We start from the raw sequence: 24,693 nt of genomic DNA, 5'->3' as shown, positions 1-24,693 counted from the left end.
ATAGGCTAAGAGAAGAGAGAAGAGAGAAGGAGAAGAGAAGAGGAGAAGAGAAGAGAGAAGAGAAGAGAAGAGGAGAAGAGAAGAGAGAAGCAGAAGAGAATAAGAGAAGAGAGAAGAAGAAGAGAAAAAGAAGGGAATAAGAGAAGAAAAGAGATAAGAGAGAAGAAGAAGAGAATGAGAGAAGAGAAGAGAAGAAAAGAGAGGAAGAGAAGAGAAGATAGAAGAAGAAGAAGAGAAGAAGAGAAGAGAAGAGAGAAGAAGAAGATGAGAAGAGGAGAAGAGGAGAAGAGAAGAGAGAATAAGAGGTAAGCTTGAAGAGAGGGGAGGGGACAAAAAGTATGAGAGAGAAAGAGAAGAGCAGGGGAAGAAGAGAAAGAGACAGGAAGAAAAAAGAAGATGAGAAGAGAAAGAAAAGGGAGAAGAAAGAGGGAAGATCAGGGGAGAGATGAGAGATGTGTCATGGACAATCATGGTCATTGTCGTTCTTGACATGAGGGGCAGCACAAAGGTATCATGAATGACGATGGGTTCTGCCATCCATGACAGAGGAGAGGGAAAAAAGAAAGGAATGTAGACGGTGATGGGCTCCTCCATCCATGATAGAGGAGAGAGAAAGGTGGGAGAGAGAAGAAACATGGACGGTGATGGGCTCCACTGCCCATGGGAAGAGGGAGGATGAGAGAAGGAACAAGAAACATGGATGCCAATGGGTTCTACAATCCATGATAGAAGAGAGAGTGTAAGAGAGAACATGGACAGTGATAGATTCCACCATCCATGACAAAAGGGAGAGAGATAGGAGAGAAAAGAAAATACACGAGTGCAATAGGCATCACCGTGCGTGTCAGAAGAGACTCAAACACGACCTGACCTGCCACTTAGGAAAGGGCCCTGCTCAATGTCCTTGTCAAATAATAGGGAAGAAATGTTGTGCGCTGCGATGAGCATCACCGTGCACAACATGGGGAAAGAGAAACTCAAACAAAGGCTCGGCTCACCACTTGGGTTAAGGCTTGGCTCATTGTGCATATTCTGAGAGAAGGAAGAGGTCATGCTCAGTGAAGGGCCGTGCATGACTGGGGAGGAGAGAGAAATGAAAGAATAGAAAGAGAGAAAAGGAAAGACAAAGAGGGAAAAGGAGAGAGAGAAGAGAGAAAGAGGGAAGAGAGAAAAGTGCAAAAAGAAATCAGTAAAGAGAGCAGAGAAAGAAGAGGGGAAAGTAGAGAGAGAGAAGGAAAGTGAAGATTAAGAAAAAGAGAAAAGATTAGGAAAGAGGGGGGAATGAGAGAGGAAAGAGAGTAAAGAGAAAAGATGAAATAAGGGAAAGAGAGACGTGCACGGTAGTGCCTACTGTCGTGCATGTTGAGAGAGAAGAGAGAGGAAAAAAGAGGAAGAGAGAGAAAGAAAAAAAAAGAGAGAAAAAGTGGGAGAGAGACATGCACGACAATGCTTATTATCGTGCATGATTGAGGTAGAGAAGAGAGAGATAAAAAGAAGAAGATGAAGAGAGAGAAAGAAAGAAGAAGAAAAAGAAAGAAAGAAGAAGAGAGAGAAAGAAAGAGAGTAAGACATGCACGATGATGCTTACTGTCGTGCATGTTTGAGGTAAAGAAGAGAGAGATAAAGAGAAGAAGAAGAGGAGAGAGAAACAGGGAGAAGAGGAAAAGAGAGAAGAGAAGAAGAGGAGAGAAAGAGAGAAGAAGAGAGAAAGAAAGAAGAGAGAGAAAGGGAGAAGGATAAGAAGAGAGAGAAAGAAAGAAGAGGGTGTTTTAAGACATTTTTCAGCATCTTGAGTCCCCAATGCAGAATAAAGGAGAAGCTGGTCATTAAAGCCCCGATGTATGGAATTTTCGACAATCTCATAATTTCCCTAGAACTAGTAAAAATCTCTCTAAGCACCCCAAAAGCCCACCTGCCAAGTTTCATCGCATTTTAGCATGTTTAAGACAGTGCAAACAAATAAACAGTTTCAGAAAAATCAACCTCTAGCACCCTGAAATGAACCCTATAACTAGAACCTTATTAAGAAAGTATCAAATGGCTATAGGACCACAGTCATTGTATTCGGCACGGTCGGGGGTCAAGTTTTGACTGAATGGAGTGCTCCAAGACAAAGTCATAGGTAAATATTAAAAAGGTGTAAGCTGCACACTCTTCCCGTGTGCCCTCCTTGCACCAAATCACTAGTGAATTCTAGGAGCCATATTTCCCTCGTTTCAAGTCGGATCATGCTCGAATTTTGTGAGCATGTTTGTCTCGCCAAGACAAGTGTTTCGATATGTGGTACACCCCGTGAAAGTTTTGTGAGCGTGTTTGTCTTGCTAAAACTCAAGGATTGCCAAATCTTCATCCAGGCACAAAATCAAGCTGCGTTTATTGCAATGAGATTGTGATGGAATGCTTAGTGCATTACAGTGAAGAATCACAAAAATATTTCAAGACATGGGAAAACCATCGAGCAGATGTTTGCAAGATTCATCCAAAGTTCGAGTCATATGATCGTGGCCTAAAAACACAGTCCGAGGCTTAAGGTTGGTATCAAATCGATTGTCAAGCCGAGCCCAACAAGAAAGCAATCATCTTTGGCAAAATGGGCACTAGATCAATCCCAGATCATCCATGGAAGATCACACACATTCTAGGGCAGCAGCAGGGATTGTTTTGGAATTTTATATATTGTTGAGTAGGGGCAAAAACGTCATTTTTCACCCATTCTTAGATATTTTTTTAATTCAAATAAAATATAATTATCATCAATTAGTGTAGATTTTGAGCATCCACTCATGTTTTGGGCTCAATTATATAAATACGTGCTAAACCTAATTTTAAAAGGACCTTCATTCTGATTAATGAGAATTGGGATTTAACTTTGATGTGGGTCACGTCGAAGAGAGAGAGAGGAGAGAGAAAAAAATTCAGGTACCCTTTGGTAAGGTAACTTTATCTCTCCTCCTCTCATCTCTCCTCTTTCTCGCTCATCTTTTTCTCTCTCTTTCTCTTTCTCTCTCCACCTCTTTCTCTCTTCACCTCTTTCTTTCTCCTCTTATTTCTCTCTCCTCTTATTTCTCTCTCCTCCTCTTTCTCTCTCCTTATCTTCCTCTCATCTTTCTCTTTCTCTCTATTCCTCTTTCTCTCTTCTCTCCTCTTTTTTTCTTTTCTCTTCCTCTCTCCTCCTCTTTCTCTCTCTTCTCTCCTCTTCTTTCTTTCTCTCTCCCCCTCTTTCTCTTTCCTCCTCTTTTCTCTCTCCTCTTTCTTTATTTTTCTCTCCTCTTCTTTCTTTCTCTATCCTCTTGATTCTCTCTTTTCTCTATCTTTCCTTTTCTCTCTCTAATCTTTCCCTTCTCTCTCCTCCTTAATCATGCACAGCGGTACCCATCACCACGCATGACATTCTCTTTCCTTTCTTGTCTCCTAAAACATGAACAGTGAGTCGGGTCTCAACTCGAGTGGTGGGTGGAGTCTCTGTCCAAGTCCCTCTCCCTATTGTCATGGACGACAAAACCTATTGTCGTTCGTGCTCTTTCCAAGTTCCTCTCTCCCTTGACATGGACGACGGAACCTTATCACCGTCCATGTTCTTTCTTTCCCTTCCTCCTGACATAAAAAATGAAACCTATCACTGTCCATGTTCTCCTCTTTTCCTCTCTCCTATCATGAACAGTAATGATCATGTTCACGACTTATCTCTCATCTATCTCTCTCTCCCATGTTATGGACAGCAGAAGCCATCGTCGTCAATGTTCTTTCTCTTTTATCTCTCTCATGTCATGGACGGCAGAAGCCCATCTCCAACCATTTTTCTCACTCTTTTCTTTCCCTTGTCATGGATGGTGGAAGCCCATTGCTGTTCATGTTTTTTCTTTTTCTTTCTCCTCAGTCATGAACGATAGAAGCCCAACGCTATCCATGTTTCTCTCTTTTTCTCTCTCCTCAGTCATGGACAGCAGAAGCCCATCACTGTTCATGCTTCTTTCTCTTCTCTCTCCTTAGTCATGGGCAGCGAGATCTCATCACCGTCGATGTTTCTTCTCTTCTTCCGTTCTTTCTCTCTCTTCCTTCAACTCTCTTCTTCCCTTCTCTCGTCTTTCTATCTCATCCTTCAACTCTCTTCTTCCCTTCTCTTTCTTCTTTCTTCTCCCTTCTCATTTTTCTCTCTGTCCTTCCCTCTCCTTTCTCTTTTATCCTTTCTTCCTCTTCGCTCGTCTACCTTTTTTCTCTTCTCTTTCCTTCTGTTCTCCTTTCTTCTCTTCTCTTCCATGTTTCTTTCTTTTATCTTCTCCTCTCTTTTATTCTCTTCTCCTTCTCTTCTTCTTCTCTCTTTTTAATCTCTCATCTTTTTCTCTCTCTTCTTTTCTCTTCTTCTTTTTTCTCTTCTTTCTCTTTATTTCTTCTCTTATCTCTCTTTCTTTTCTCTTCTCTTTCCTCCTTCTTTCTTTCCCTCTCGTTTGACCAAGGGAGGTTAAGTCTAGCACAACCATGGTAGTGTTGTCGTCGAGCAGTATTGCCACCGTTCCGGTCTGAGTTACCGTGCCCATCTTACTACCACGTCAAGCTAGCCATCGTGTCAGGTTTGTTAGTGTTCATTATGTCGTTGAGTAGTATCGTTGTTGTGCCGGTCTGAGTTACCGTGCCCTTCTTGCTACCTCGTCGGGTCAATCACTTACTGGTCCAACCACTATGTAAGTCTAACCACTTGGTCAAATTCTTCTCTTCCCTCTCCTTTATTTTATCTCTTTTCTTTTTTTTTTCTTTTTATCACCCCAATCTCTATCCTCTTATCCTTTTGTTCTTCCCTTGGATGTACACACTTGTGTTCATTTGCCCAATGACAAGGTGGGGTCCCCTGTCCCACTTATCCTATAAATTAACCATGTGTCTGTGATCACAGAAACGGGAGAGTACAGGACAAGGGAGGCAATCTCGAACCAGTTGTATGACTAGGGAGCTTTTTGTCATGATCTAAGAGGGAGCCCACGCGAGTTAGCCCGAGTGAGTCACGGACCCAAGTGAGGTATGTCTCGCCTCACATCAAATTCCTCTCTCATCTGTTGGCCTACCTGCCCTCGTTTTTTAGCAAGGTTCCCAAAAGAGCGGTCTCAAGTCTCGGTTCTCCTGAAACCCGCGACATGTGCCACCAGGACATCTCGATCAGGATGGAGAGATCGAGGCACCTAACCAGCTTGGCGACTCCACTGGGGACTTACTACCCCTTTGTTGAATCATCCTTGTTTGACTACTCTCTCCTTTTGTTTTCTGTATTCCATGCACATGTCTTCTGTGTTCCTTAAGCCATTTGTCCAAATCGGGGATTTTCTTATCCTTGCATTCGCGAGCTTTCCCAAGGAACAATTTCCTCGAACTTTGTTCCCAACTTTCCTCTTGAGCAAAGACCCAATGTCTAGCTCTCTAGTCTTAACTTGGATAAGTGTGAGGAGGTACATAAAGGTCTCTAACTCCCCATCTCTAGCTCTAGTGGAACCTCCACCAAAGCACTCTGCATCGGCAGCACTTCAATTCCCATTCACAGCATGCACCCCTTCACCGGCAAGTCGCTTGCTTGTCGTATTGCCGAGGTACGCAGAAAGGCTACCCAGTCCCTAGCTGCGAAAGGCAAACAAGTTGTCATTTCTCCTATGGGTCGCCGCAAGGCCACCCCCTACATTCTTCCACCATCTCAAGTCTCTATGTCTAGAGACACAACCATCGAGGAGGAGACCCTAGGGCCTCCACATCATGCACACACCCTAAGGCTCGTGGGTCGTCCACTCGACCCACACCTTAGGGAAACCTTCTTGTTACCTTGAGTACGTGTTCAGGATAAGGCCTCCTCGGGCCGACACCAGTGCGCATGCATCTGCATCCCACCACTAAGGGCAACGCCATTGCCGTGCCGATCTGAGTACCTGAAAGACAACCCCCTCGTCCTTCCTCTCAGCACACACTAGTGCACCCAGTAAGGGGCCGGCCCTCACCTCTTCCTTGGCAGACCCATGCTCACAGTTCTCAGCCTCCTAAGGCCAGACCAGTTGTTCGAGCTCGAGTAGACCCCCTAGTCACCTGGAATGCTACTTCTAGAGGCGCACACACGCCACTTCGCATACCGCTTCTTCCTCTCAAAACTCAGACATCATCGGGAGCCGGTTCCCTCTTCCTCCGTCCTTTCGCCTCTCGACAAATACCTCAAGACCTGGTACTCGGAGGCTTTCCCTAAGAGTACGATCCTCAGTCAGCCCCATCAGGTCAGCTATGCCTCTAGATCCCACAAAGGAGCAAAACAGTCCTTTTGCACCCATTTTTAGAATTTAGTATGCAACATAGTCCAAACAAATTCTAACTCTTTTTATTGCAGTAAAAACAAGTTACATGTTACAAGTTAAGAAGCCCATTATTAGGGAGGTTACAAATCTCTTGCATCTAATGGTAAGAGGACGGTTTCAAACAAAAAATCGTCTAAGGAATGCTGCCATAAGAGGACGGTTACAGGCCAAAAGATGAAGCGAAACCACTCGGAAGAAGTTAGCTTCAGTTCATCTGACGTGTATATCAAACATAAAAGCAAGAGATCTCATCTGACGTGTATATCAAACATACAAGGAAGAATTCAGCCGACGTGTGTATCAAACATACAAAGCAAGCTGCTCTGGCATGGAACTAGCCTATGATAGAGAGCATACCCTGTTCACAATGGATGGCCTTCCACAGAACAACATGGACTTCACTGTTGTGCTGGAGGACTTGACTTCCAATAGGTATTACAAGCCATGTCTTACCATCATTCACCACCCTTTGCCGACCCATGACAGTGTCATGCATGAACATGCCAAGCGCCACGATTCCCGCATGTAACTTACTGCCACATTCGAGCAGCACTGTGCATGTCACAATGTGCCACATGTGCTGAGGAGCACAGTCTGAAGCTAACGCCGGCACTATCTCCCAAAGGCCAGCGCTGGCTGTGCTCCCAACTCTTAGTGTCGGCTACCTTTCTTGAGGATCAACGCCGACCGTATCATAGCCTGTTATGCTTATAACCATCAGCACCGGTTGTGTCAGCACTGGTTGTGTCAGCGCCGGCTGTGTCAGTGTCGGTCATGCTTCTGCCAGCGTCGGCTCTATCGTGACTGTTCGCCTCTTGAAACTCCTCATTTTCAAGACTGAAATCCCGTCGCTTCCCAAAAATGGGTGCATGATTTCCAATCGCAAACCGTCCACCTCCTGCGACGGTCCACCTTTAGCGACTGCTCCATTTCCCTTGACCCTTCGGTGTCTCGTTGGGACTTCTCCTACATGGTCAGAAACACACTGAGAGAAGTTTCCCTGCTTGCGTCTTGGTCGGGAGGTCAACAAAACCCCATTAGAAACCCTCTGCAACTTTCCCTAAGTCACCGGGAAACCCCTAAGCTCCCACAAAATTCCCAAAACCTACGAAAATGCAACTTGCTGCACTTCCCGCCTCTTTTACCCTTGAAGATCACAATCGGAGTTCTTCTGCTTCTCGAAAATCTTCTTGTGCTAAACGGAGAAACTCCTGCAACTCTTCCTTTTCAGACAATCCCTTGGCAATCTTGACGAAACCTTCCTTGTAAGGCTGGCTGAAACACTTCATCTCTTGTCAGACTCCCTTTGCTTGCCGAAGCTTTCATTTTAAAAATCCTCTGCTCACTTTTAAAAAATTTGTTTAGGTTTTTAATCTTCAGTGAAAAGTGAAGGAAATGGGGTCTTACCCCTTATATAGCCAACACAACCCTCAAATGCCCCTCAGAAACTAAGAATCCCACTAGCATCCAAGGAAAGCCAAACAACGATGAGCTGAGTCGGGCTTTGACCCGAGGCTCGAGGCAACTCTCATCGCCGCCTATAAAATCCCAACAAACGGGCTAGATCGGGTCGAGTTTTGAACTGAGGCCTGAGAAAAGTTTCATTTACGCCCTCATTAAGGCCGGGTCGGGCTTTCTACGGCCCAAGTACCAATCCACACCCAACTCCAACTATGCGGTCGAAGTGACATAGCACCAGCTGGGTTTCAACAGCCCTAGTGTTGGTCGTGTGCTCGATAACCTAGCGTCGACGTGTTCAAATGATACCACGGGCCACCCTCAGCACTGGCTATGGTTTTAATAACCCAGCACTAGCCATGCGATCGAAGTGACTTAGCGCTAGCTGTGTTTCAACAAACCTAGTGTGAGTTGTGTGCTCGGCAACTTAGTGCCAGTTGTGGCACATGTCGTCTTCAGCACCCATTGTATTTTTAACAACCTAGCACCGGCTGAGTGGTTAAGAGTCGGTGTTGGCCGACTTTAGTGCCGAGTGTGTTTTCAAAGACTTAGCACTAACTGAGTGCTCAACAAATAATGGTTGCTGCATCTGGCGCCGGTTGTATTTTAAGCAACCAATGCCAAAGCTGTGCATGACCTATCATCCCCAATGGAGTCAGAAGCAACTCACTATCGCTCATCCCCAGTGCGGGTCACACCCGTACTGCAGCCCATTATCTCCATTAGAGTTAGGGTCATTCTTATCTCTTCAATCCCCAGTGGGTCTGTTTCACACCAAGTCACTACTCCTTTGATATCTTATCCTCAAGGAGTCGACCTACCTATTCTTCATGAAGTCTCATCTTTCAACTCCGGGGAGTAATACTCGCACCCTAATCCCCAATGAAGTCTGCCTTCGTTTTCCATCCCTCCTCGAGCCACTATCTTCATCTAAACCCTTTGCTTGTGTATGGCATTAACCACTTTATCCCTAGGGAGTCAGATTGTCATCCACAGACCTATTCCCTATGGAATCTCACCTACATGGTGACCTAAACCTTGGTCCGTCCAGCATGACCTTAAACTGCACAGCCTGGGTCTATCTGAATAACCCTAAACTACATGGCCCAAACTATATGACCTCAAATTATAGTGGAGGTCTGGTTGCGCGACCTTAAACTGCACGGTCCTAATTGCATGACCCTAAACTGCACAACCATTGTCTAAACTGTATGATCTTAAACTGTAGCGGAGGTCTTATCGCATGACCTTAAACTGCATGGTCCAGTTGCATGACTCTAAACTGCATAACCATGGTCCAAACTACATGACCTTAAACTGCAGCAGAGGTCTTGTTGCACGGCCTTAAACTGCACGGTACTAGTTGCATGACTCTGAACTACATAACCATGGTCCAAACTATACGACCTTAAACTGTAGCGGAGGTCTAGTCACACGACCTTAAACTGCATGGTCCTAGTTGCATGACTCTAAACTGCAGAACCACGGTCCAAGCTATACGACCATAAGACGATAGTATACGTCCTGGTCGTATGACAATAAACTACTTTGCACAGGTCCAGGAGGCATGGCCATAAACTCAGCCCCACATACGCGCACCACTATTACTAACTCCCCAGTGAGTACATTCATTTCATCATCCTACATCATTCCTCAGTGAGTCTCACCCACACTCATAAAATTGCAAACCATCCCTCCAGCTATACTCATCATAAGCTAGTGGGTCACAACTTTCCTCCTTTCTTTCATACATCATCCATCTTTCACAAGTAGCCTCGAGCCATCTCCCCAACAGTGAGCTAAACCACTACCATACTCACTTCATGACCCCTACAGACTACTATCCATCCCCATTATGGTTCAGCTGTATGACCTTAAACTATAGTGCACATCCTTGCCGCATGATGTTAAAAGGTTGCGCACATGTCCAGAGGGCATGACCTTAAACACGCGTTCACAGAAAAAAAAATGATGATATAACGGGCATTGTGTATAACTTAATAAGGGAACAACATGAGTAAAAATGATGGACTGACAGGGTCACGAAACAATAATAAAAATAGTTTCGTGAATAAAAATCGAGCACGCTGAATACCCAAACGGGCATCGTGAGTAAAAATGGATGAAAAGGGTGGACATGGCGGAAAGGTCATGGTTAAGAGAGCCCCAAATAAAATGAAGTTTGTGAAAACCATCTCTACGGCACCGCTTCCCAAGTTCAAGTGAAAATCCAAAAAGGATGCTTGGACTAATAAACAGGTTGATGCAGCACTCACCTCAATAGACGGCTTCAAACCTCACTAAAAAAGAAAACAAATCCTTGGTGACACATACTGGGGTCCAAAAATACGAGCTTCAAGGAAAAGATTTCGACAGCTTGAGTCCATTCATCAGAAAGGACTCAAAGGACAGAAGATTTGCCAAGAAGGCAAGACAAGTCTCATGACAAAGAGCATCATTCTCACAAGGTCACCAACATATTTCCAAGATGTTGAAGATGCCTCAAGGAACCTAAGTCAACCATGACTTTGGAGCGGCAATCAAATGATTGTCATAGCTGCAAAGCAGTGGGTAGGAGTGGTTGTACCCAAAGTTGGTCACCTCAATAAACTGAGGTACCCTACTCGTCAAGGAATAACTGGTTAGCCATGAGTTTGGAGCAGCAATCAGATGATTGTCGCAGCTGCAAAGCAGTGGGTAGGGGTGGTTGTACCCAGAGCTGGTCACCTCGATAAACTGAGGTACCCTACTCGCCAAGGAATGACTGATGCATGAAGTAGACAGTGCCGGTGCAAGGCCTTTCAGCATATCATTTACGTAATCCTCGAAAGGTGGCTCAACACTAGAGGATATACACAAACCCAAACCAAATGGGAATAATGCCCTTCGACATGGCACTCAATTGCCAAACGAGCCTTATTCTGACTGACGTGGTCCAAACAAAATCCTCAGCTTCAGAATCACAAATAGTCCGTATGAGGGTGAGATCTTCGATAAGATCCCTAAAAAAAATTCTCTTTTCCCCCTAATTTCTCCACAAACAGACCCACGAAAAATGCATCCCTACGTTTGAGCATCCTAGTTGCACCATTGCGTGAATCTCCTTGGTGTTCATGTGGTCCTATGACTAGGAAGAAAAAAAGTAGAAGACGAAGGACATTTTTTGATTGTTGTCCTTCTCGCTTCTCTCGAAGTGCAACATTGGGCGAGGCAAGCTATTTGAATGAATTTTTTAGCACCTTGGTCCCTGATGTGGAATAAAGAGGAAGCAGGTCAACAAAGCCTACAAAATAATAGAAATTTCGACAATCTCAGAGTGGCTCTAGAAATGGTCAATATCTTCATCAGTACTCCAAAAATCCATTTTTCCAAGTTTCATCATGATCAGACATGTCTACGGCAATGAACACAAAGAAACAATTTCAGAAAAATTGGCCTCTAATACCTTGAAGTGGACCCCATAACTAGAACTATAATTTTGGTGCATTAAATTGTTTTGGGACCACTACCATTGGATATGGCACGGTGAAAAACCCCTATGAGTCAAGTTTCTACTTAATCGAGCACTCCAAGACAAAGTTATGGGTAAAATACCGAAAAGGGGTGGGCCGCAAACTATTCCCGTGTGGTCACCTTACACCACAACACCATTAAAAGTGGCTGTTTTTACAGTCATGGACAGTAACTTTCGAGGCTCAGATCTCACACATTTAAAGTCAGACAGTGATCAAAATTTGTGAGTGTGTTCGTCTCATCAAAACGAGTGATTCAATATGTGGTACGCCCCATGACGATGCCTCAGTAGGGAGAAAAACTAGAGGAAAGTTATTGATCCGTGAAGAAAAGTTGCAAAAAATTCAGCAGCAGCGTGCCGCACTTTGGCAGCCAATTCACGACACTCACTTACCCAATCGACATGAAACCAATTGCATTATGTGCGTGAGGTCTGTGGCTATCTCTGGTCCAAACCTCATGTACGATGAATAGTTGGATTTCACATACGGAGGCATCAGAGCTGCGATAAATTCCAGCCACTGAATTTCAAGATTCCGGCAAAACACTCAAGACAACAAAATCTTCATCCGAACACGAAATCGAGTCGCGCTTGTTTCAACGTGATCGTGATGGCATGTTTAGTGTGATTCACTGAAGAAATAGACTAAAAACATCAAGGAATGAGCACATTATCGATCCGAAGTTTTCAAGATTCAAACAAGTTTCAAGTCTCATGATAGTGGCTTAAAGACATGATTCATGGCTCAAAATTGGTATCAAATCGATCGCCAAGCTGAGCCCTACAAGAAAATAATCATCTTTCGATCAAATGGGCATCAGAACAACCTCGAATCAATCATGAAAGATCATGCAAGTTCTCGAGCAACAGTAGGGACTGTTCTAGAATTCCACAAGTTATTAGGCAGGGGCAAAACAGTCCTTTTGCACCCATTTTTAGAATTTATTTCAATTTAATTAAATTGTAATTATCTTCAATTCTAGGTAGTTTTTGGTGTCCACCCATGTTTGGGCCCTATTCTATATAAGAATGCAAAGCCAAATTGTAAAACAGCCTTGGGTTCATTCTTAAGGATTTAATCAAGAGTTCGTTTTTGCTTAAGCTCGTGGTGCGTCTCTGAGAGAGAGAGGAGAGAGAAGAAAAGGATCGATACCCTCTGTAAGGTAATTTTCTCTCTCCTCCTCTCTTTCCTCATTTCTCTCTCTTCTTCTCATCTCTATCTCCCCCTTTCTCTCTCATCTTGCTCTTATTTATCTCTCCCTTTCTCTCTCCTCCAACTCACTCTATCTCACTTTCTCTCTGCTCTTTTTCATCTCTATCCCTCTTTCGCTTTCCTCTTTCTCATCTCTATCTCTCATTCTCTCCTCTTTCTCATCTCTATCTCTCTCTTCTTTTGGTACAATCAACGAAGCCTAATGCCCACTGTATCTTCTCTCTCTTCCCTGTCTAATATAGTCGGGAAAGCCTAGCACTGACTGCTTTTTCTCTCTTTTTTTGTCTAATACAATTGATGAAACTGAACACCAATTTTATCTTCTCTCTCTTCTCTATCTAATAAAGTCAGTGAAGCCTAGCATCGACTGCACCTTTCTCTCTTTTCTCATTTCAACCCAATCGGCGATGTCCAACACCGACCGTGTCTTTATAATAAAAAAGGTCTGTTTTGCAATACCAACCTGTTTTATTTGGAGCTATTGACTTTATTTCGTGTCTGAAAGACCATATAAATGATATTTTCTAACAAAGAAATTTTGTTTTCATGCCAAAATATCATTTTACTAAAATAAAATGCTTTGATAGGACCATAGCCCTATCAACTTAAGTAAAGCCTCACCTCAAAACTCTTCAAAAATTGCAGTTATCATGTTGAAAAAAAATTAAAATCCATAATTTCGACCTTGACCATTATGGCTGTGAAAAAATTAGGATTTCAAGCCAAAAAATAGTGTATATTGTAACACATTATTTAGATCATCCCTTTTTCTCTAAAAATAAGCATTCACAAATTCGTAAGATCTGTACCATTTTTTGAGCCCCTAATTTTATAATCGGTATTGAAAATTGATTTTAGAGCCATTGTGGAGATTTCCTATGCCCTATGGACAAGGATTCGAGATGAGGCTTTACTTTGTTTTCTTAAAGCCTAGGCCTCATAGAAAATGCATCATTTACTTAAAAATGCCATTTACTTAAAAATGACCATGCTTTTTTGATGTTACAAACCTAGTAGACGGGCATTCGAACATTTTTAACAAAATTTTTAGGGAGTTGTGGATCAATTATTTAAAAGATATTTTCCCCCAAATCAATGTTAAGTAAAAATTCGGGCATCTCCAAAATGCATTAAGAAAAACAGACAAAGTTTGAATGTCCTAACATAAATAAGTAGAATAGCTAGACTATTTTAGTAAACAATCAATGTTATTATGAGAAAAATATCACATATGTCAAGAATGCATCGGTTAGGAATGAGGATTAGTACAAATCGAAAGATAATGCTATTTTCAGTAAGAACTCACTTATGTCCCAATGCATTTAGAGAGACTATACAAAGTTTGGTGTTATAATAGTTGTAAGTCAACACTACTAAAATTTGACAATAAAATTTGGCAATAAAATTTGACAATGTAGAGTTAGTTTCTTCCATAGTGGCAAATTACTAAATTACAATGACGGCATTAATACTGGATAAAGACAAGCATGCCAAGATTAAACAAAAGGAGGGCATAAATACTAAAAAAAAGAGATGGGTGTGCCAAGAATAAACCAGGATCTTATCCAAAAGTAATTAATGAATGACAATGTTAGTTAACCATGGTCAACCAAATCGGTGGGTTAAGTAACCCATCATCCAACATTTTAAATAGAGAATGCCATCTCTCTCTCATACGACTTGCGGTCTTCTATCTCACATCCAAAGGCTTTAGCTTTTCATTGATTTCTCTCCCAATGCTTATTTTTAGTGAGTTATTTCCCATCCTTTTTATTCCTTCTTTGTAAGGAGAAAAATCCCAAATCCCATCAGTCCACCCTTTTCCTTTTCCATTCTTTTGCTCAGGACTGGGCACATCATGTAGAGATCTATATCAATAGAATGTTTCTGCCAAAATCCCTAGTGGTCCAAAGTTTTTAATTTTTCTTAAGAGAACAATCCATGCTTGGTTAGGTCTTGGATCAAATTGATCCTATTAGTTCGCTAACAAGAGTAGAAGACGAGAATTTTGTCAATTCTTCTAATGGTGAATGAAGATGAGATTGAAGATCTGAACTTTGATCTTTTGATCCTAGAGGATTTGGTGGTATTTTTGATGTTGAAATGGGGCAAGCACACCGAAGTAATATGGAAATGAGAAATATCACAACTGAACAACAAGGAAATGAGAACAACCCAACCTACATGAAGATGAGATGTGAAGGTATGTAATGCTATGTGAACGGTTGAGCTTCTTGCACATGTGAAGATGATTAGGAAAGATGTGAGGACTGGTCAAGCCTAATAACATGCTGGGTAATGAATTGTTTAAATCTGACAATATATTGGGCAAATTTCATAGTTGTTTGTGGGTGTGATAAATTGATAATAAATTTGCATGCCAACATGCACGTATCTGTAATCATGGTTTTATATGCGTGTTAGTAAGCTTATTTGTTATGCAAGGATAAATATTACTATATTAGAATGATCATCTCTCTATCGTGTGTAAAACAAGAAAACACCTAAAGGCTTCAGCATTTCATTGATTCATCTCCCATTGGGTTTTTTTTTCACTTCTTATGATGGCCAACGAGGATGAGATTGAAGATTTGGACTTCAATCAATTGATCCAAGAGAATTTAGTGGTATTTTCGATGTTGAAATGGGGCAAATCACACCTAAGCAATATGGAAATGAGAAAAATCACAACTGGACAGCATGGAAAGAAGAAAAACCCAACCTACATGAAGTGGAGATGTAAATGTTTAGTGTGCTATATGAATGATTGAGCTTCATGCAGATGTGAAGATAATGAGGGAAGATGCAAGGATTATTTAAACCTAATAACATGCTGGGCAAAGAACCGTCCAAGCCAAACAATATATTGGATAAATTTCATAACTATTTTGTGGTGTGATCAATTGATAATAAATTTGCATGTCAGTACGCACATATATGTAGTCATAGTTTTATATCCATGTCAGTAACCTTGTTTGTTACATGCTGATTACTTTTGCTAAAGCCCGACAAACAAATAGGAAATTTTGCTGTCTCTTTAAGAGGAAATACCCATTTAGTTGTTGAAAGCAGTTGAAAGGATGTGCAATTTCCCATTTCGGTTGCTTCGTGTCTTCAGCTTTTGCTGGTGTCTCCTTCCAAACAATATCTTTTTTGCTATCAGAAAATAAAAAATAAACCAAGAAAGATAGAAATCCATCAATCCAACTTCACCACACTCACTAAAACTTGTCGGTTAAGGTGTTGTAAATAGTGATACTACATTCGAAGTTCGAATTCTGCCACTTATATATATATATATATATATATATATATAGATATAGATATATATATATTGAGAGAGAGAGAGAGAGGGAGAGAGAGAGAGAGAACTTTTTAAAGGAGGAAATATAATCTAGTTGAAAACTAAAAAGAAAACATGTGTACACAGGTATTCTAAATGTAATTCAGTATCTTATGTCTCTTGAAAGAATAATGATTTCTTGAATACAGATCGTTTAGCATTCAATCTAATGCCAACACTATATACGGTTCTACATTCTTGAAAATATGTTGGTTTCAAGATCTTTTGGTTGAATTTATGTCTGCATAAGGACCCAATGGTCTACCCTTATGTAGAAGAACCATCAACAAATTAGTAGAGAGAGAGAGATTGTACCTAGGAGTAGCTTCATATTTTATATTTTGATGTCGATAATAACGCCTAAAGATAACCATTATTAAACCAATAATGGAGTCCTGATCTGAAATTAGGTGAGCACCCATACCATCTACAATGCACCAAACTTGCTTGAGCAAAAATCAGTTTGGACTCAAGAATTTAGCAAACTATTTGCCAAGATGACAAGGTGGCATGGATCATGTCCTTCTTGCTTACCCCACATATGGAATCTAGGGAGATACATGTAGGAACTAATGTTTGAGACTTTTGTTAGACATTGGTTGGGAAAGGATCTCAAAGTGGCGATTATTGACACATATGGAAAACCGGTTTCTTGTTACTAGAAGGCACACTTTGCTAGGGCTTATATATTTCATAATACATAACTAGGTTGGACGTGATCCGACAACTATTTTTTGGGAAACTCATGCTGGTATGGTCTAAATTTCAAATCATGTGTACCAGAGGAGCAATATAGTCTTGAATGCCTGGCCAAGTATGGCATCCCAATAAAACACGGATAGGACCAGTGCTAATTTTACAAGGAATTTCTATGGGAAGAACATGATGGGCTAAACTTGTATAGGTTTTGAGTCATTGGTGTAGTGTCTAGTTTAGGCAATTTAGGTCAGACAATAGCAATTCTTCATTAGGAGGCTCTTAGTTTTTATGACATATTTACTTTCCTTAATAGTGTATTATTTTGTGTTGACACATCAAAAAACAAATATGGCCGAGATCCTGAGCTTTCACGTACTCCACCACCAAAAACCTAGAAATGGAACTTATTTATCCTTGCTACCAAGAAGCCACAACAATTATAGAACAAAGCCTGCGAAATTTTAAAGATACAGAGAAAGAGAGAAAAAATATTTAATAAGAGTCATATATTAATTGGGAAATTTTACATTCAATGGTCACTCAAAGGGTCAGGCAAAAGAAATTATCTGAAACATAAAATTCACATTGCATTTCTAATCCACCAGGCAACAGTAGAGTAAAGGGTTGTCAGCTTTTGGTAATAGCACATTGTATCCCTCACAAAATTGTCCTTTATGCTCTGCCATCTTATAAATTAGTAACCCTTCTTATTCAGCAACATATGCTGAAAAGAAAACGCAATATCCTCTTATAAAGTAAGTTATACAGCTCTATACTACTCACTACCCATAACAATAGTTCGTCATTAATCAATAGGAAACTCTTGATTCAAGGTATCCCCACCCATTTCTTTTTTTTTTTTTTTATTTTACTGTTATATAAAACTGTATCTCCATCCATTGTATTAATCAACTCTCAATCCAGTATTTGAGTAATCACTACTAAAAAAATACAATGAGAAAAATATATACAAAATAATAACGGGAAAGAAAAGCTGACAATTTCTTTTTGATTTGGAAAGCATAAAATTGGAACCTATGCTTCTATTTTCTTCTCAAAATTGCCAGTGCACAGTAAATCAGCAAACAATGACTGGAAATATTTCATAGGATAGACAATCATATTAACAATGGTGATCGTGATGATGCTTAACCATAAAAGCTACCTAGAGAACACCTACTATTTGTCCATGGAACAAAGAGTAACACCTAGAACTAGACATTTATAAATCCCAAAAGTTGTTTCTTCCTTGAAAGCAGCACAAAGTCTCCCAACAAAATTTCCAATTGGCAAATGACAAAATCAACTGTTGATTGCAGCTCCATGATTAACGATGTAAAACTGACACAAAATAGCAAAAGTAAAACATGGTACACGAGAATGCAAGTGCACATTGATTGCAAAATCGCCCAATCCAACCGCTAACCACTCGGTTAGATCGGAACCAACTACTGCCTGGTTCCAATTTTGGGCGGTTAGGGTGATCACCGGTATTTTAAAAAATATATATTAAAAAAAATGCATATAAATTCTCAAAAATAAAAATTTTGATTTGTAATGCATTTTTAAATATTCTTTACATTATGGTAAAGAGTAAAAATTGTTTTGGTCATTAATACTTACTTCTATATTTTCCCATCTGTTTTGGAAAATTTTTAAAATAGACCTTGGAAAATATAAAATGGGTTAAAATCCAAATTTTCATTAATTTTCAACTTCATTTTAATGTGTTTTGTTTAAGTTATTCTTTATATATTTTTCATATTTTAGTAGATTTTTTTTTGTACTTTTTTATTTTTTTCCAACACTTTTTTTACCTCCTGGGACTTGCATAGTTAGAGTGGTTGAATTTGCCGGTTTACCGGTTAGGCTGGTGAAACTGCTCTCACGCCCATATTTGGTTCACCGTTCCAATTCGATTTTGGAAACACTGCATGTGCATCACTGCATGTGACTATCAATGTGCTTAAAATATTATCTGTAGATATAAATCGATATAAAGGTACCTGAGCAAGAGTTCATTTATTACTGCTACTCTTGAAACTTTGAATGCAATGGAGGGTATTTTTTGCATGATGAAATGCATGGTGTGAAACCCAATTGCTTCACTTAGTTATCTTGTCAATGGATAGAGTAAAGGAGGATCTGAAATAAATGCATGATATTGAGATAGTTGGGTAATTTTGGGTTATTTAGGATAACCCACTTTTCATCGACATCTTTAGTGCATATGGAAGCACTGAAGATTTGGAATTGATGAAGATGTTTTTAGTGATGAAGAAAAGCAACGCAAACCCTATAATGTAACATTTTCCAACTATTGTTCAAACTCACACCAGAAAAAGTATGGGCTGCTCGTGAATGTGAGGTGAAGATGAAATGAGGCAAATGGAAAAGCATAACTCAAGTAGTTAATTTAACTTTCTTTTTTGGTATCTAACAACTTTATGTATATCATTACTTTTCACAATTGTTTGTGAGAAATACCACCTCCTCATGAAATCCATTACTAACATCATTTTCTGATGCATAGTACCTCTATCATAAGACTTGATTAAAAATTAAGAGTCTAAATCATAGTGACCATGAACAAAAACGTGAAAAGTTCCAAGATTGGTAACAAGAGTACGGAGTTAGCCTAGCTCGAAGTTCCCTGGGCAGCAAAGCAAGCTCCGTACATGGCCTAGGGATGGGAGTGAGTTTCCTGACTTATAGGGAGCAGAGCACATTGCTATCTGGACGAGAGCGAGTTTCCTACCAAAAGGGATCACATTGTACCTTTCTTAGGATCGAGGCTTCTGGAGTCCACTATTTTCGTATATTGATAACTGGGAGCGAGTTCCATTGGATGTACTGTTTAACATTTTGTAAATCCACGATTCCAAGGTATCAATGTAATAAAAAATCATGGCATTGAGATTGTCTTTGAAATTTTGATGTTATTGGAGCATGACTTAATACCAAATTCAGCAGACATCAGTATTATGGTGCATTGGAACATGATTTCATACCTAATTTAGTAAAAACCTTATTATGATGCATTGGAGCATGATTTCACATCAAATTTAGTAAACAACATTCTTGTGGTATACCGTGCACAACTACCCCTTAATTATACAATACCTTCTCTAAATTGGCACACAATGCTGGGCAAGATTTACCCTTCTCAAGTCTATACTATTGACACTCAATGATGGGCAAGATTCCCATTTCGACTAAGTTTGTAATCGACGATTGAGCACATGTATTGTGCACCTTCACAAACATATTGTATTTTCCTCCTTCAGTCAAAAGACTCAAAACACCACACTAGGTTGATTGCTTTATGTTAACATTCTGGGAACCATATAGCAATTGCTAGATGATATGAGGAAACCTAATACTATAAACAAATAAAATAAACTTTGTAGGAGTAGCTCACTCCCATGTATAGGATACTTGGCTCCTTATGATGGAATCATGGTTCCAAATGATATTAGAGCCATGATCTTGGGCATGTGGATTTGGTTCCCACTTGCTAGGGAACTCGACCCCAAATAATAAGAATCCAGATCCCATAGCACTGGGTACGAGATCCAAGTATGCAAGTAAGCATCTAGAATCGAGATTCGGTCACTCAGTGTGTGGGATCGTGATTCGGGGGTAGAAACTGACCCCCACATGGGCGCTCCTGGTAACTATGGTCTGAATGAATGGCTCGACACCAATATAATGAAATTCATCATACTAGTTTTACATTTCTTCATCGGCCATAGTTACCGCAAGCCCAGATAAGACAATTTATAGTGTAATGATCTTGTACGCAGTAAGAGACTTTTCCATGATTTTTACATACTGCCTTGACATATGCATCAATTATACAATTGTAAGTAACAATGTTAAGTGCAACCATATAGTAAAGCATTTCCTCAAAGACCCCACTGATAAGATTAGATTAGGACAGTTTAAAGTAATAGCTGATGAGAACTACATACATGTGTTCATTTCATGAATTACAAAAATGCTTCGTCAGTACAATCACCAAGGACATAAGCAGCCAAAAGTGGTGTCAACATTAACTGTTGGTTTGAGACCTTCAACAAGCATGCTCAGGTCGTTTACATGTGCCAAGAATTTAAAAAAGTTGTACATGATATTTGGATAATACAAAAGTTGCCACAAGGAGTAATTCAAAAATCTGCAAATATGCGTAATAAAATAATATCCTAATCAGTGAGGTGAACTTCACATGCAGGTAATCGCCTGATTTACATCATATCAAAGTTTATTCAAGTATCAAAGATCATAAAATGTTCCCTGACTATGTATTACCAATATTAACAAGACCATTTGTTCACACGAACATTAAATGTACAAGATATATTTAAGATTACAAAGCTATGAGACGTAGTCTGGAATTTAAATCGTATCCATAAGGAGTATAGTATCTATATTGGGAAATTAATTATGAATATTTCTTCCTTCTACCATGATTATTATATCATAGATAAGAACCATGTAGCTCACTCTAACACAATGCGAATATTTGTAAGAATGGTCTTGTCACCTTTAAAAGCATTTCTTCTAATAGGGAAACCTTCTTTCTAATAGATCTAGTCCAATTCAGTATATTAAAAGCCAGCCACAATGATCGACTAGGCTGGGGAATCCTAGGCAACTCACCATACGCAGTGGACCCTTAGGCTAGACTAGTCAGCCTAAGTGCCTCCAAGCACCAAGCGCTCACCCCCAAGCCCCTATCGGAGGGCACAAACATGCATTAGGCTGGGGGAAAAATTCCTTTTCCTAGGGATGGGCTCAAGGCTTGGTGATCAAGGTGGTGGGTTGGCACAACATGACGTCTTCAGTTCTATTCCTACAACGCGGTAGGGAACTAATCCCCATTGAATTACCCAAAAAAAAAACAAGGCTTCTTCCCCATCAAAAAGGGTTATGGGGTTGGCATGAGGACCATTTGAGAAACTTCTATAAATCTCTAGGTTTTTATGTTTTTATTTTAATCAAAAAAAATTTTGGGTTTGAAACAAATATTTAAAACTTGAAGTCTTAAATTTCCAAGTTTGTGAGACCTAAAGAGTTAAAGAGTTTTGGCATCAAAACTCATTAATTCAGTGAATCTGCAATTAGGGTGAAAGAGGTTGTCTTCTTTTTTTTTTTCTTATTGTTTTATTTTTTGGGGTTAAGGAAGGAGGGAGAAAGTACAAAAGAGAGCAAAGAAATTGAAGGAGGGAGAAATTATGAGAGAGAAAGAAGTGATGAGTGAGAAAGCACCAAAAAAAGCAAGGAAATCATGAGAAATGAATCAAAGATAGAGTAAGGTTATGATGGGGAGAGAGAGAGCACCAGAGTGAAAAAATATGAGGAGATAACAATGAGAACAAAAAGTACCAAAGCTCTTTAACTACAATAGTAGAGTTAGGGAGCCTACACTTTGTTTGATAACTCTTATACCCCTACAACTTACATAGTTGTTTCATCTATGGTTTTCTCCTTTAAAGCATGCTCCACTATTTCAGAAACCTCTTCCTATGAAGAATTCAGAGGAAATGGCGAGCACCCCAAATACAGACCACATAAAGTATGAAGAGTCATAGTGGTGACCTCGATTGCCAGCTCCACACCACGACACAGATAAAGAGGGAGTGAGTGGTTCTAGAGAGAGAGAATGAGAGAGCTCAATATTAGAGAAACAAAGGAAGATCTCAAATTTTCCTTTTTTAGAGAGAGACGTGGTTTTTTCTACATACCTCATTTTAAAGAAATGATAGATCAACTTTCTATTGTGGTTTGGGGGGAGAGAGAGAGTGTGTGGCATTAGAGAGAGGGTGAAAGATAATGGGAGAGCTCAACCAGCCCTATCTTGGTGAGAGGAAAAATAATGGGAGAGCTCAACCAGCCCTATCTTGGTGAGAGGAAAGATAATGGGAGAGCTCAACCAGCCCTATCTTGGTGAGAGGAAGGGGCACAAAATCCACCCTATTTTACAAAGAGAAATTGAGAGCTCAGCTTTCTATTATATGCATAGTTTAAAGACAAGCTGCCCAATGCCTAGGCGCCCAAAGGATCTTAGGCCGCGCACCTAGTTTTGGGCTGGTTTGGAGAGGGGGTCAGCTCAATAGGCCTTTGCATTTGAGACAGAGGCTCCTGTATCATAGAGATAATAGGAGAGCTCAATCAGCCCTATCTTGGAGAGAGGAAGAGAAGTAAAATCTACCCGATTTTAGAGAGAGAAAGGGAGAGCTTTGCTTTCTATCATGTCAATTTTTTAAAATTGGTCGCCAAGCACCTAGGTACTCAAGTGCCCTAGGTCGCACCCCTAGGCCTAGGGGGCCATCCTTGGGTGCCAGTATCGAGGTGCATGCTCCGATGGCCTAGGTGATTGCATAGAGCTTGGGCCCATTTTTTTTGCATGTAAAGAAGGTCCTAAGGGCAGTTTGGGTCATTTTTTCTCAAAAAATATACTAGAAAGGGTGTTTGGGGTATTCTAAATGTCCTAAGTGAAATAAAAAATTAAATTTGAACCCCACAAACATTCTAAATTGATTCATTTTACAAATTTGTTTGAATTGAAGACCCTATATATATATATATATATATATATATATATATATATATATATATATATATATATATATATATATATATATATATATATATTTATTTATTTATTTATTTATTTATATATATATATATATATATATATCCAAAAGCTTATCCTTTATTCATGGAATTTTTTTAAGGTCCTAGGGAAGGTATTAGAAGATTTTTGTCGGGAGTTCTAGCTCAACCGACATCAAAAACACTGAAGAACATTGATCGTGTGTAATTGTTTATCATGAATGGATGTTACTATGGAGTACAGATTGGAAAGTTGGAGACTAGTACACTATCGACTTGTTTATGCTTTTTCACTAAATTTTCAATGATTTGAAGTTTCGAATGTGCTTTAACATTCCTGCTTATATATTTATATGAAACAAGATAGTTGGAAGACAAATAAATGCAAATAAAATACAAAATAAACGTAAATATCTACATATATGTGCGTTCATATAGCCTGTATATGCAATTCCTAAGACATTTTCACCTCAAGATGCCAGATGTTCTAGGCTCCGGCCTAGGTGCTGAGCCTGCCAACTAGCATTTTCTGAAACATTGGTCATGTCCCTAAGGTTCCCAAAATGAGAAACGATAGATACTATTCCAATGAACCCTTAGACTGACCAAATGTTTTGCCTATCATTATTCTACTATATCTATACATGATTGGTGGTTGAAATTTTCTTATTGAGATGGCAGCTTGCCTACATATATGTTCTATTTGGGAACCACATAGGTTGTTCATGCAAAGAGCAAAAAATATTTCTCCATGAAGAAATGAGTACCTTATCTTGAGATATGTGACATTATTTTTCATTAAGCAATAATAACGTTGTGAAGTTGCACTAGTGTTGTTGATAGAAGGACTCGTCAGATCTAGCCAGAGTATATAGTAAATTTTTTCTTTCTTTTTCAATTTTTTTCTTTCCTTCATGACCTAATCACTCACAAGTAGTCCTTTTAAGATATAATAACTTCAAAAAAAAATACAATAGGATGTCAAGAACTTTAAGCCATTTCAGGCCTATCTTTCAATAATAAAGAAAAGACACGACCAATGCTTGGGAATAAATAAAACAATAAGTAAATAAGTAGAAAACAAAAGAGGGTGCCAGAGATTACCTCAACTGGGCTTTTTACACCCCACACCAAGTCACCACGTTTAGGTGAGATAAGAGATAGAAGAGATGAGAGAACCACCATAAGAGAAATCTCAAAGATGAGAGAGTGGGGTGTGCCCCTTTTTCGTTATCTTGAGGGAGAGAGAAGGTTTCCAAAGAGAGAGAGGCATTTTCCTTATGGGGTGTGCCCTCTACTTTGGTAAAGAGAGAGAGAGAGAGAATCACAAGAGATGGGGCATTCCCCTCTTTTTTCTATGGGAGAGAGAAGAGAGATTTTAGGTGTAAGAAATATAGTGCAGAGAATATTGGGTAGGGTGCATCCCTTTTTATAGTACTTGAACAAATCTAGGGTTTCTTAGGTTTTTCCTTAACTTGACACTCTTAGGAGATTGAATATGTACCATTGATCTTGGGTGATTTGTGGGGTG

The 24,693-nt window shown here is 39.9% G+C and overlaps 1 long non-coding RNA gene across 2 annotated transcripts in view; it reads right to left on the bottom strand.

Moving 5' to 3' along the window:
* LOC110006760 (uncharacterized) overlaps positions 1–24,693 on the bottom strand; it is a 54,125-nt gene that overhangs the window by 26,873 nt on the left and 2,559 nt on the right. Inside the window, exon 2 of one of the 2 annotated variants that reach the window (XR_002280026.2) lies at positions 15,554–15,658. This is a non-coding gene — a long non-coding RNA (uncharacterized LOC110006760). Of the gene's footprint in view, positions 1–15,354; positions 15,659–24,693 lie in introns of those variants that run through there. The other variant, XR_016041804.1, reaches the window with a different exon arrangement.

This window comes from Amborella trichopoda, chromosome 9, assembly GCF_054954075.1.
Source record: "Amborella trichopoda isolate Santa Cruz 75 chromosome 9, AtrichopodaSantaCruz75HAP2 v2.0, whole genome shotgun sequence".
NCBI classification, from domain to species: domain Eukaryota; kingdom Viridiplantae; phylum Streptophyta; class Magnoliopsida; order Amborellales; family Amborellaceae; genus Amborella; species Amborella trichopoda.
The sequence above is the reverse complement of the archived record's forward strand: the minus strand, read 5'-3'. Positions and strand labels throughout refer to the sequence as shown.